This window comes from Notamacropus eugenii, chromosome 2, assembly GCF_028372415.1.
Source record: "Notamacropus eugenii isolate mMacEug1 chromosome 2, mMacEug1.pri_v2, whole genome shotgun sequence".
Classification (NCBI taxonomy): domain Eukaryota; kingdom Metazoa; phylum Chordata; class Mammalia; order Diprotodontia; family Macropodidae; genus Notamacropus; species Notamacropus eugenii.
The window spans coordinates 351,490,880-351,504,529 of NC_092873.1; the positions used below are offsets into that span (position 1 = coordinate 351,490,880).

A 13,650-nucleotide genomic window follows, 5' to 3' on the forward strand; every position below is an offset into this window, starting at 1 on the left:
AGTGCTGATCTTGATGATCCTTTGTTCTTGGTAACTACACCTTCATTCCTTACATACGTAAGTGTGTATATATGTACATACATCTGTATGTTTGTATATATATGTGTATGTGTGTATACACATACATACATATATACACAATTATCTATATTAAGGACACTGGTTCCTTTGTTCTGAAGGTGGATATTTTTGTTACTTCATTAGTAATATTATTAATTTCTAACAATGAGTTAGTAATGTGACCAATGACAGCTGTGTGACCTTCTTCAAACCACTGATAGCTCTGGAACTCAACCTCATCTGTCCAATTCAAAAAACATGAATTAAGGAAAAGAGGACAACCAAATTTAACCCTAGTTACCTTACAGTGTTAGGGTTCTAGGATTCCATTTCAACATAGAACTTTTCCTCTCCTGAAACCACTTCTCTGCTTCTCTTTGCTTGCAGGAGATTTTCTTTCCTTTTTACTACTGACTCCCCAAGCCCACAGGGTATCTTCCCCTCCTTCAGTTCCTTTAGCAGGTACTAACTACCTCAAGGCGGCTGGTCCTGGAGTCAGGGAGACCTGAGTTCAAGTTGGGCCTCTGACAATTACTAGGTGCATGACCCTGGGCAAGTCACTTAACCCTGTTTGTCTTAGTCCACTAGAGAAGGAAACGGCAAACCACACCAGCATCTGTGCCAAGAAAACCCAGTACCGAGCATTGGCCCTGTTATGATCCAGGAGATCACAGAGCTGGACATAACTGAACAACTACCTAGAGCCTTCCCTCTCTCTGGGGTATCGGACTGTTACTTAGATGTTGCTCTTCGCGCATTCCTAGCCTGCCTCCTCCACAAGACTACAGGCTCTCTGAGGGGAAGAACACAGTCTTTTCTGCTCCTACTTATAGCAACCAGCGCAAGGCCTTGCACACACTAGGCACTCAGTAAAGGCCAGCCTGAATGGAAGCCCTAAAGCTCCACTTTTCTCTTCCTAACCCGGACCTGATCCCTCTAGAACCCCAATTTTGGAACCTTCCTCTTCCCCCACGCCCCCAGTGACCACTCCCCTTACTCCAGTGACCACCCTTCTCCCCAGGGAAGGTGGCGCGCATGCGCGGTTATCGCCTTTACCTGGGCGCCGGAGAGTGGGAGGAGGGGGGGTGCGGGCGGGGGTGGAGTAGGGAGTTGGCGGTTATCTAGGCGGCAGAGCGTTCACTTTGTGGCAAGAGAGAGAAAAGGTGCGCCCGGGCCAGCCCCAGAGGGGCCGCGCATGCGCACTGGTGCTATACAGCGGTCGGGATGCCAAGGGGGGGGTGAGTGGGAGGGAGGTGTTGGAATCACTCTTTGCAAGGGGGGGGCAGAGGAGGGGAGGGGAGGGGGAAGGCGCTCGTGCTGCCTCTTGAGCTCCCTCCCCTCTCCACACATACACACACATACACGCGAGCCCCCCCCCCCCCCCCGCCCCTTCCCTCCCCGCGCGCCCGCCCCGCCGGCCCCCGCTCGCCCTCGCGCGCTCGGAAGGGAGTCGCGAGACGTCGGAGCGGCGGCCACGTAGCTCTGCGGCGGCGGCGGCGGCGGCCGGGACTGAGGAGCGGCCCTCGCCAGAGAGCCTGCTGGGGAGTGAAGGGAAAGGAAGCGAAGAGAAGGGAGGGGAGGGGGGAGGGGCCGGCCCGGGGCGGGCGGGCGGTGGTTACTCGAGCGAGCGCCGCGGCGACAGGGCCCCCGCCGCAGGGATGGACCGCGGAGGCGGCGGCGGAGGCGGCGCAGGCGGCCGGCCCGGGTGAGTACGGACGGGCCCCTTCCCGCCCCCACCTCGCCGCTGCCGCAGCCCGCGGCTCGGCCCTTCCCGGCAGCACCCCTTCCTCCCCCGTCGCCCCTCCTCCCCCCCTCCCCCCGGGATCGGGCCTGGCTCCGGGGGCCGGGTTAACCCTTTCCTGAGGCGGCGGCTGCGCGCACTAGGCCGGAGCGGTCTCCGCCCCGCGGGGAGGCCCCGGGCGCTTTCATGACGGGGGTGTGGGGGTGGCGTGGGGGGCTCCCGGCTTAGTCCTTCCTACCTACCCCCTTGGAAGCGGTGCTTGACTCCTGTTTATACCGCAAGCTCGCTGCCCCCGAGGCCCTAGGGGAGAGGCGGGGGTTGCATCGGTTGTGGGGGTTGTGGGTGGGCGGGGGAGGGGTTGCACCAGGTCCGCTTGCTAGCATTCTCCTTGCCCTGCAGCTGGTAGTTTGCACCTATATTTGCCTTCCCCTCCTTGAGGTTGCTCCCAGACCTCTCACCTCCAAGGAGTATTGAGCCTGTGCCACCGTGATAGAAAATGCATCCACCGAACACCCCTTTCCCCCGGCACCACACTCACCCCAGCGGGTAATGGCACCCCTCCCCTCCAGCCTGGCTCTAGGTTGCCAGAATGGAGACTCTGAAGGTAGTGTCATACTCGGCTGCTTCCCCCACACACCATGTGCACTGTCAAAGGATGTCTGGAGTGGATCAGGTGCCTCTGGATTCCTCTGCACAGGGCAATCTACATACAACCTTCAAATTTCTCTGAATGCGTTATCTAGCAGTGCATGTATTTGTCGTGGCAAAGTGCCGAATCTTTTGATCATGCAACCACCTTGAATTCCTGGTTCCTGAAAAGCTTCAGTCATAGAAGAGCCAGTTCAAGGAGTGGTGGGGTTGTGTCTGTGTGAGATGCATGTGCTTTTAAATATTTTGGAGTATGCCTTGACGTTTGGAAGATGCCACCCCTCTTCAGCCAGTTTCTTAGGGTGCTTCTTGTGAGTGGATTTGTTTTTCCTTTAGACTTTCCCCAGAGTCAAGGATCATTGTCATAGAGTCTGCCTTGTGCTGTCTCTCATGGATCTCTTGAAAGCCTCAGCCATACTCTAGTAATGAGAAGATGAGAAAAGATTATTATAGCAATACATAGTATTTCCGTTTGATCTGGAGGCATATGGTGTGTTTTTTTGGGAAAAAAATTTCCTTTTACCTTTAACATTTGTAGGCCAGAGGTAGTGAACAAATGGGTGATGTTTTGAGGGGGAATATATATGTGTATATTGGGAAGATGGTCAAACCTTTATTGTTCTGGGAATGGCAATTGGCACATGCTTTGTTGACAGTGGTAGATGCACCATGAATGAGGAGGAGCTGTTGCTGAGCTCCGTGTAGTGAAGAGGAGGGATGTTCTAAATCAAGATCGATTTGTGAATGATGAGTTATATCACATCAGCTTTGGCAGTTGGGATGTGCTCTTCTTAACTGTGAACTTGTACCTAAGATAGTCTTGTAAGCCTTGTAACCTCTAAGTATAACTGAATCCCAGTGGTCATGAAAGTATCTCTTTCTAGGAATCATATCAATTGCTTTATTTTTTAAAGCATCTGTTTTACTTTGTAGCCTCTTATCTATAATAAATAAGATAGATTAGATACTTTTAAAAGGTTATATTTTGGTTAACTATTAATTTCTCTATGAAAATACAGCAAAAAGATATGTAAGCAATCCCTCCAAGAAAAGTTAAAGTTGGAAGTCAAAACAAGTTGTGCAGATATCAGTAGACTGATAAATATGTGAAATCTGCTTCATTTTGAGTATGGTAAGAGTTTGTGACCTATTTTTATAATGCCTAAGAAGAGTCTGTATCTTGTTGACTTGGAGTTGATTGCTCTTAATTTGTCAAAAAGAGACTCTTTCCTATAGCAGTGTATTTAGCCTGCTAAGAGTTTTCTACAACTTTATTTAATATAGTTGGGGGCTTTTTATTTCTGGATGTAGCCATTTGAATCATCTCTTGAATATCCAGAAATTCTAGGATTAATTACCTATAAATGGTGCCAAGTATCAGTAATTTTGGTAGGTATTTAAATGAACAGGGGAAAAAATGCTTTTTAGAGATAGATTTGCACTAATAGTAAGGGAATTTAGATTCATGTTTAGAGTCCACCCACACCTAGGAATTGAACATTACTAGTTCAACCAGCAGGTAAAGAGTGAAATCAGATATCTTTTGGTGAAATGTCATGAACCATCAAAAAGAATTTATTAAATTCTCAACTACATTGAATGTTGTCCTGGAAATTATACAAATCATATTGAACTCAGTTCCAAACCCTACTAGTTTACAATTCTAGTAATATTGTTCAGTTGAAACTTTAGGAATCCTTTGACGTTCTTAATATTTTAGTCTTAATGTCTTTTGTGTTTCTAAAATGTTAGGTTTTGATCATGATTTTAATCAGCTCTTAAAAGCAAGAGATCCCGTTTGAATCTTGATTTAAAAAAAATCACTTTCACATACCTAAAGGACACTATTTATCTCAATAGTCACCTAACAATTAGTTAATTAATATAAGGTAATAAAGTCAAGTGACATGCTGATGGTGCAAATGTCACAGTTTAAAAAACAATTATTTTATAAACGTTTGTTTAACTGGCTTATTTCATCAGCTGTATTATGTTCTTTGTTTATTCACACCTTCACTTTTACTGATGAAGATAGTTTCAAGAAGTCAAACAATTTCAAAATTTCCAGTATGGTGTTTTTTTGGTTGTTGGCATAGTGTAATGACAGCCTGTTGAGAGCATTAAAATCTCAGGGGAGAATGTGCTTCCTTGGTTTAATATTGCAGAACCTTTTCTAGCCATTCACTTACCTAGTTAAACACCCACACACCACAGAGCAGCTGATCATATAACATGTATGGCTGTGAGAACAGTAGCTTCTTTGCCAGGTTTAGAGCTTGGAAACTGGAAAACAATTGCATAGCAGTGAAACTCTTGAGATAGTAGTGGTGCCAGCAGTTCACTCTCATTAATACAAACAGCTTGCCTTAGTTTCTTTGACACTCTCTTCTTCAGACACCCTTCCCTTAGGAGGTTTCAGATCAGCAGCTCCTACTCAGAAGAACAACACCTACTTTCTGCACACTGTGGTCTCAGATCTGATTTAGTGAAGCACAAGATTGTTTCCATTTTGCTCTCTGAGTTTTGGAAGTAGTATGGTAAGAAAATACTTTTCAACTCTATAGCAAAAAAGTAATGTTTTTGTAACTTTTTGAAGCATGGTATAGTAAGCTGCAATATGAACAAGAAATTGACTATCAATTCTGAAGGGTTTTTTTTTTTAATATAATTTAGTTCAAGAAATCTGGGTAGACCCTTAGTTTCATTTCCTCTGTTCTAAAAAGTCAGTTGAGTTACTGCCAAAAAGAATACTACATTTTCTCATATTTGAGAATGATTCTAATGAAGGGGGACTGCTTTGCATTTCCTCACAGAGATTGAATATCTTGTGTTAACCACTTAAGATGAATTTTTTGTCAGCTGTCAGATCATACTAGATAATTCAGCATTTGAGTTTTGTTCTGGTAGAGAGGTTAGTGAAAAAAATCTTTTGTGGGCAGGAGAATGGGACTTTTTAGCCGAAGGAAGCAAGTGATCTAGTGGGATGGAACTATAGTTTATTTTGGCTCACTAACAGGCAGTAGATTTACAGGTTAAAAGCCTATGATCCACATACTTTCTTTATGCAGATTTGGGGCACAAAAAGTTGCAAATATTTGACTTGGAGCATAACTGAATCTTGCAGGTGCTTTTTGGAACTTTGATTTGTTGCTCCATGGCTAGCTGAACTTGGTGGAGACAATAAAACTCTGCTCCAAATTCTACAGTGTTACCCACAGGCAGTGCTTGTTTAAGCCTATTCAGAGCTTATGTGGTGAAAGGGGTGTTTTAGGACATTAACATGTCTCAATGAGTTCTGTGTCCAGAGCTGAATCACGTGGAAAGCCTTGTGTAAATTTTCGTGGTTAGTGCAGGCAGTAGAGTGCTTAGTGGAATCAGTAGAGACACATCAGACACTTACTTTACAATTAATCTGATTTTTGATACAGGATTGCTTAGTCTTTTCATTTTTAAAATACTTATGACATTCTGCTGTTGTGGAACTACTCTTGCCAATGGAGGTTTCTCAGCATAAACTCCTGTTTCCAGAATATGGAATGGAATACTTTAGCCTTTTTACTTTAACATGGAGAAGATGGGGAAAAGCATCTGTCACATTCTAACAACTCTCTCTCTCTCAAGTTAGCTATGTGGGTAATATATTTGTTTTTCTGTCTTTTATTTCTAGCCAGGAATGCAATTTTATGGTGGAATTTGGCATTAAATTTCTTCTTTTCTCCTGTAATTCAAGTGCTCCTATGCAGTAGATTGAAAATTGAATCTAAGGGCACAAGAAGTTTTTCCATGAAATAGCTTTTAAAGCAGGTTTTCTGTAGGATTGGATTATTTTGTCATTGTTGTATTTTTTTATCATGATTAATGGCATTAAAACCACAAAAATTCCTAGAGACTTTTTTTTGGTGATAATATAGATTCATAGTTAATGCATTTGGTTTCTTTGCAACGGGATCTACTTTTTCTTTGTTATTGGAACTGCCTAGAATTTTTTAAACTAGTTATCTTAGTGCATGATAAACCACAGCGCTTTCTCATTCAACTTAACTTTAATAGAGTTCTTTCCCAAACTTTAAGCAAGATCAAAATATAGAACAGAAACATAATACTGTGTGGTATGTGGGCCCAGGGTAATTCAATTCAATAAACACTTAAGTGTCTACTATTTGCAAGAACACTTGCAGTGGGCTCTGGGGAAATGAATATGAAATAAAATAGAGGTTCTTATCTAGAAGACTTTTCATTTTCAAAGAAGGAAGGAAGGAAACACAGATACCTACTATGTGTCAGATACTGTGCTGAGTACTTTACAGATATTTATTTCATTTGATACTCACAGCAATGCAGTGAGATGGATGCTGTTATGATCCCTGTTTTATGGTTAATGAAACCAGCAGACAGATTAAATGATTTCCCTGGTATCACACGGCTAGTAACTTTCTGAGGCTGGATTTGATTTCATGTAGGGGAGATGAAGCTTGGACATAATTTAATACGCAAAATTAGAAAATGTTTAGTACAGAGGAGATACCCAGAAGATCATAAAAAATTAAAAAGCACCTTTTCTTCTACTTGGGGACCCAGAGAATTTTATAAACTATATAAATGATTGAATTACATGTTTTTAAAAAATTGCATTTTGCCAAGTAATTCTAAACTTTTCATATATGGTTTCTCTGTCCCTCCTTTTTGCAACCTTTGCTGCACTAAGTTCAAGTGAATTTGCTACTTTTGTCTTGTAAGTTTGCAGGTGCCAGTGAATAGTTGTAGAAAGGGATCACTTGTAAGAAAGGTTTAGTAATAGAAAAGATTAGTTGCATAGCATAGTTTTTTCAAGTGTAATGGGAGTGGTATCATAAGTTTGACTCTCTTGGGTTTCCTGGAGGTTGCAGTGGGATGCCTTTGTCTATTAATAGGTATAGAACTATAAGTTTTAGATGGCTCAGTATATGTGAGTAGGGGTGTTGGGGAGAGAGAGTAAGACTAAAATTTGAATACATGGTGACAATCATCAGATTTCCCTTTGGACCATTGAAATTATTTTCTTTACCTTATCACATATTACTTAAGTAGATTTTAGTGTGTAGTTCAGTTTGACAAGTATTTCTTAAAGCACCTACCATGTACCAAATGCTCTACTTGGCTGTTTAGGATACAAAGAAAGGCAAAAAGGAAAAACAGTATTTGCTTTAAAGGACCTTAGAATAGTGTGCACCTTAATGGGGACAAAGTAAAATAATTATTGGCTTATAGAGTAAATCTTACTACTTTTTTATCCTAAGTCTAGCTTTGGTAGACCTCTAGATTTTCTTTGAGGTTTAAATCAGATAAATTATCCAGTCATTGAAGCATATTTATCTATCTCTTGAAAACAGTTTTTAACCTTTCATGACATGTGGCATGTTCAAGGCTGCATGGCAGTATTTCATTTTCATTTGGGAATTTCTAATGCCTGAAAAATTCTACTTCTTCGTTTATTGCTATATTTGTCAGAGTTCATCATTCTCTTCTTGGAGACAAGATTTCCAAACCCATTGGAAGTGGAAAAAAAAAATCTCTAAAATACTCTTTAGGGGTGGATGTTGTTTTACAGTCTGATGAAAATGCACACATCTTACAGGCTCATCTGAACTTCCTCTCACAGTGGTTTTAGTATACTCTTAAATGAAAAAGTGAGTTTCATCAGTAAAAATCACCTTTTCCCAATTTTTGGTGTTTTAGTTTTTGTGTTGTCTTGTCCATGACAAGCTTTTTTTCTTCATAGCAACGATTGGCATCTTTTTTTTTTTTAACTGGTTTTCCCACTGGTCTTCCAACTTTTAAGAAGCCCACATCATGTTGTTGAGTAGCAGTTATCAAAGAGTGGTCTGAGGATCCTTGGGAAACCCTGAGGCTATTTTGCTTTATATTGTTTTGTTTTTTTTAAATCCTTGAGGACAAAACTATTTTTATTATAATACTAAAATTATTTACTTTTTCATCTCTTTCTTTCACAAGAATGCAGTGGAGATTTCCAAAGGCCATATGACCTGTGAACCTAAAGATTTATCTACAGACATAAAGACTGAGTTAATGTCTTTCTACAAAATTGTATTTTTTGCCTTAGAAATAACAAATCTATACGTGTGATTGGATTTGCTGTTTTACTGGTATTTGTCTAATATCAGCATCAACTAACCATCCAAGAAGAATTTCTTTCATGTTAGTGCTTGATAGCAAACACATGTGGTCTTGAAATATTTAAAATTTTGAGTAGCTTTTTAAAATCTATTTATTTATCCTGGAGCAACTGTGTTGACGTTTGCACTGGTGGTGCAAAAGTGATAGTGGATAACACTATTGATGTCTTAGCACAAATCAAGGGAGTAGCACTAAACTGTATCAGTGCTCATTGTATTCTCGGTTGCCACTCACTCCAAGTTTAAAAAAAAGTAGTTTTACTTAAGAATATCCTTAATGAAGCAATAAAAATGACTAATTTTTGAAAAAATCTCACCATTTGAGAACACTATTTTTAATATTTTACATGACAAAATGAGATATATGGATAAAACATCATTTCTGCTACATACTAAAGTAGCATGTCTTAAGGAAAAGCAGTTGTATGATTGTGAGAATCGTGACCTAAACTAGCCACTTTTTTTCATAGAACAATATTTTTACTTAAAGGAATGATTTTGGCAGATATTTTCTCAACTGACTCTCTGTCTTCAAGGAAAACAACTGACAGTATTTTTTGCCAGTGATAAAATTTGAACTTTGAAGTGAAAATTAGATTTTGGGAATCTTGTATTTGCTATCATGAGCTTGGCTGTCCAATATGTAAAGACTTCTGATGACAGTGGTAAGTGATATTCATGAATACTATTTTTTTGATATTATATCATGAAATATGTCCACATTTAGAAGATCTGTATAATTCACTGAACTAATATTTTCAAAATGACCAATGCATAGTATTACAACATTATGCATGATTAAAAGATTCATTGAAAGTGCAAGATAGATCAGTGGATTTTAATGTAATGTAACAGTGCAAAAATCTCATTGATTTGGTTTCACAATCACATTGCAACAAATCTTTAGTCAACTATCACTTGTTGAGTTTTGGTGTAGTATCAAAGGGGTGTATTTATATTATAGGAAAAGGACTTTCAAATACTCCATTTCCCACCTGCCTATCTTTATGAAAGTGGATTTTCTTCATATATGTCAACCAATTAGTCAGTTAACTCTAGTGTTGAGCACCTACCATGTGCCAGGCACTGTGATAAATGCTAGGGATAAAATGAAAGACAAAGTTCTTGCTGTCAAGGAGTTCACAGTCTTAAGTGGGAAGACAATATGCAGACAACTCTGTAAGCAAAATATATTCAGGATAAAGTGAGGGTAGTCTAAGTGGGAAAGCACAAAGATTAATAAGGATTGGGAGAAGAACCTTGCAGAAGGTAGGACTTCAGCTGAGACCTTAAGGAGACCAGGGAAGCGGGGAAGTGGAGATTAGGAGGGAAAGAGTTCCAGGAGTAAGGAACAGCCAGAGAAAATGATTAGAGTCAGAGTTGGAGTGTTGTGTTTGAAGAATAGCTAAGAAACCAGTGTCACTGAATCACAGAGTTATATGGAGTGTTGTAAGTGTATGAAGATTGGAAAAGGTAGGAAGGAGTTGGGTTATGAAGGGCTTTGACAGTTAAACAGGATTTTGTATTTGATTCTGGTAGGGGAGCCCCTGGAGTTTGTTTTAATAGATGTGCACTTTAGGCAGATCAATTTGACAACCAAACCAACATCTCAACAGATTGACTACAGAAGCAGATTTGAGAACTCAGCTGTCTTCTAGTAAGTTCAGTATTAAAGAGATTTGCAAAAATGTCAGAAACATTGCTACTCTTTGCACTATTTTTTGTTTTGGAAAAAATATATTTTTCATAAATAGGCTTATATTAGCAGTTTTAATTTCTAATATGGTAAAATATCAATAGGTATAACTCATATAATTAAAGTTCTTAGGGACCTCTATAATTTTAAAGAGTATAACAAGGTCCTGAAACCAAAAAGTTTGAGAACTGCCTGTTGCTGTAGAAGAATCAGCAACCCCTTTAGCTGTCAGGTTCTCTGAAGATGTTTGCTTCTTTTCTGAAGATTAATTAGGCTGTTTTGCAACAATAGTTTTGTCAGTTTTTGCATTTTTCACTTTTGACTACACTTTGATAGGACTGATTATAATTCATTGTGAGCTTGAATGATCCTTCAATCAATTGATTTTTCTACACTAGTCTCTGAAATGTCACTAATAGCCATTGAAGTATATTCTTTTAAGAGCTACAACTTTTGCATGTTTGCTTGAAGACATAGCCATTTTTTAAAAACCACAGAACTAAAAACACAAGAAAGCAGTGGAACATATGTATGGCATGTAACCCATCACTCAAATGACAACTAACTAAAGATGGGGAAGCTAGTTCAATCTGGTTTCACCTGGTCAAAGTGAGCAGTAGTATGTATATATGCATGACCATTGCTATCTCAAATGAAATCATATCAAAATTATTGCTTGTCCCAAGTAATTCACATTTAAGTTTATATTCTGAGGAGAAACCACATGAGCTCACATAAGTACGAAATAAAATAATTTGGAGGAGAAGGGACTCTAATAAGACTAATAACAAAGGCCTCTTGTAGGAATTTGTCCTGGAACTAAGCCCTGAGGGGAAAGAGAAGGGAAAGGGAGTAAACATGTATATAGTACCTAATACCTGTCAGGTACTGTTGTACTGTATTTTCAAATACAAATGCCTTATTTATTCCACGTAACAGCCCTGTGCAGTATGTGCTGTCATTAACCTTATTAATTTATGATGGCAGAAACTGAGGCAAACATAGGCTAATTGACTTGCTTGGTGTCACACAACTAGTAGATATTGGAGGCTGTATTTGTGCTCAGGTCTTCTGAAATCAAGTCCACTACTCTAACCATTGTACCATTAACTGCCTCTGGTGGAATATAGAGGTTTAAAGAGGTGGAGGTGAAGATGGAGAACATTGATGATGTATAGATTTAAAGTTGAATAGGTTCTTACAAGTCATTGAGTCACAGCTCCCTTATTTTATAGATGAGGAAACTGGAGTTCAGGTTGTCTCATGAGTAGTGCCAGAGCCAGAATTCCAACCCAGTTTCTCTGATTCCAAATCTTGTGCTCTTTCCAGTGCACTATTCTGAATATGGAGAGACAACCTGTTTAGTGACACAGAAACAGGTAAATTAGTGGCATGTTGATATTAAAGTGGTAGATCTTGACATTTTCTTGTGATTGATTTTTTTTTTCCTTTGGAGGCAGAAGTATGTATTTGTGACCTTGGTTTGATCAGAAAATAAATCTAGTTGCTTTGAATCTGTCTTATTTTAGAAATCAGATGTGATAATGATATAATAATGATAATAACTAGCATTTATCTAATGCTTTAATATTTGCAATCAACTTTACAATATTGAGGATAAAATGAGAATATATATATATATATATATGTATATATACACACATATATTTATGCATTTGATGTTTGTTTACCACCAACCCAAAAAAAACTACATCATAGCTGGTTCCTAAGTTGTGATGTTTTAGTTTGTAGTTTAGAAGAATATTAATAAAAGTTAACTCCAACTGTACCACAGGGGAAAACAATTAATGTTCTAAAGTAAAATAGGTAAGGAAGCTTCTAATGGTGTAGTACTATTTAATTTTTACTGTGTCCTTAAAGGGTAAGGTGAAATTTTAACATTTTGAGAAAATTCCCAAATAGCAAATTCATATTGTCTTTTTTTAAAAAAAAAATATGAGCTTAATGTGAGAAAAAGTGACTTATAAGGATAATACTTTAGAAAATACTTTTTTCATGAACTTCAGATTTATCTTTATCATTGTATCTGAAATGATAATGCACATCATGCACAACAAAGTTACCACAGTCATCTCCTGATATTTAAAATGTCATGTCATTTCCATGAATTGTCTACATGACAGTATGTAAACTTAAATCTATATAAGTATAAAGATACTTTCATTTAAATTTGTAAAATGTCTGATGACATGATCATTGTTACTGTGTCTGCAGTTGACCAAGTACAACAACTGTTTTATACTTAGCTGTGAACTTTAAACACTGACAAGACTGGGAGACCTAGGCTTATAATATTTAAACGTTATACTATTTCAGAACTTGTTGATTCCCTGAAATTTGTTTGGCAGTGAAAACTTGGTTTGATCAAAATTTTCTGGCCTTCTAGGCAATCACTTAAATGTAATTTTTTTTTGAAAAAGTACCAATCTAGGAGACATGTTACATAATGGCATGAGGTCAGTAGTAATTTCAGCATTGATTTTGTTAGCTTTGGTATATAAAGTTATTTTTTAGTTAATTTATTTTAGAGAATCAGTCAGTATGTAAACATTTATTAAACACCCACTATGTACTAAGTGGTGGTGATGTAAATAAAGGTAAACACACACGGCCAGGCCTGGAATCAGGAAGGTGAGTCTTCCTAAGTTTAAATGTGGCTTCAGACACTTATTAGCTGTAATTCTAGGCAAGTCACTTAATCCTTTTTGCCTTAGTTTCCGCATCTGTAAAATGAGCTGAAGAAGGAAATGGCACATCATTCCATTATATTTGCCAAGTAAATCCCAAATAGAGTCAAGAAGAGTCTGAAACAACTGAATGACTCTGTGTGTGTGTGTGTGTGTGTGTATGTGTGTATATGTGTGTGATATAGCGCGCATATGATAAATTAGAGGTAATCAGCAGAGGGACGGTACTAGCATTAAGGAGGATTAGGAAAGGCTTATTGTAGAAGTTATGATTTTAGCTTGGGACATGAAGTCATATAAATCTAGAGTCAGAGATAGCAAGTAGAGAATTCCAACCATGGCAGGACAGCCACTGAAAATACCTTGATTTAGAAAAATGGAGTGACTTGTGCAATGAATAGCAAGGCTAGTATGGCAGATCTCAGGGTATGTGGGGGTAAGTAAGGTGTAAGAAGACTGCGCTGATGGAGGGGCCAGGATGTGAAAGTCTTTGAACTTTAAACAGGATTTTATATTTTATTTTGGAGGTAACGGAGTCAAGACTTAAACCAGATGACTTTATAAGTAGTAAGGTTTAGAATGTGCCACTCTGGTTTTATTTTAGTATAAGTCTTGTAGACTAGA

At 39.0% G+C, this 13,650-nt stretch overlaps 1 protein-coding gene and 1 long non-coding RNA gene across 5 annotated transcripts in view; one reads left to right on the forward strand and one right to left on the reverse strand.

Moving 5' to 3' along the window:
* Positions 1–1,409, reverse strand: part of LOC140528348 (uncharacterized) — a 29,254-nt gene extending 27,845 nt beyond the window's left edge. For both annotated transcript variants that reach the window (XR_011975150.1, XR_011975149.1), the window contains exon 1: positions 1,117–1,409. This is a non-coding gene — a long non-coding RNA (uncharacterized lncRNA). The remainder of the gene's footprint in view (positions 1–1,116) is intronic.
* A 237-nt stretch (positions 1,410–1,646) lies between these two features.
* Positions 1,647–13,650, forward strand: part of ZNF652 (zinc finger protein 652) — a 96,366-nt gene continuing 84,362 nt past the window's right edge. The window contains exon 1 of one of the 3 annotated variants that reach the window (XM_072646121.1): positions 1,647–1,765. The gene's annotated coding sequence lies outside the window, so the exon portion shown is untranslated. The remainder of the gene's footprint in view (positions 1,766–13,650) is intronic. The other 2 variants (XM_072646120.1, XM_072646122.1) reach the window with 2 other exon arrangements.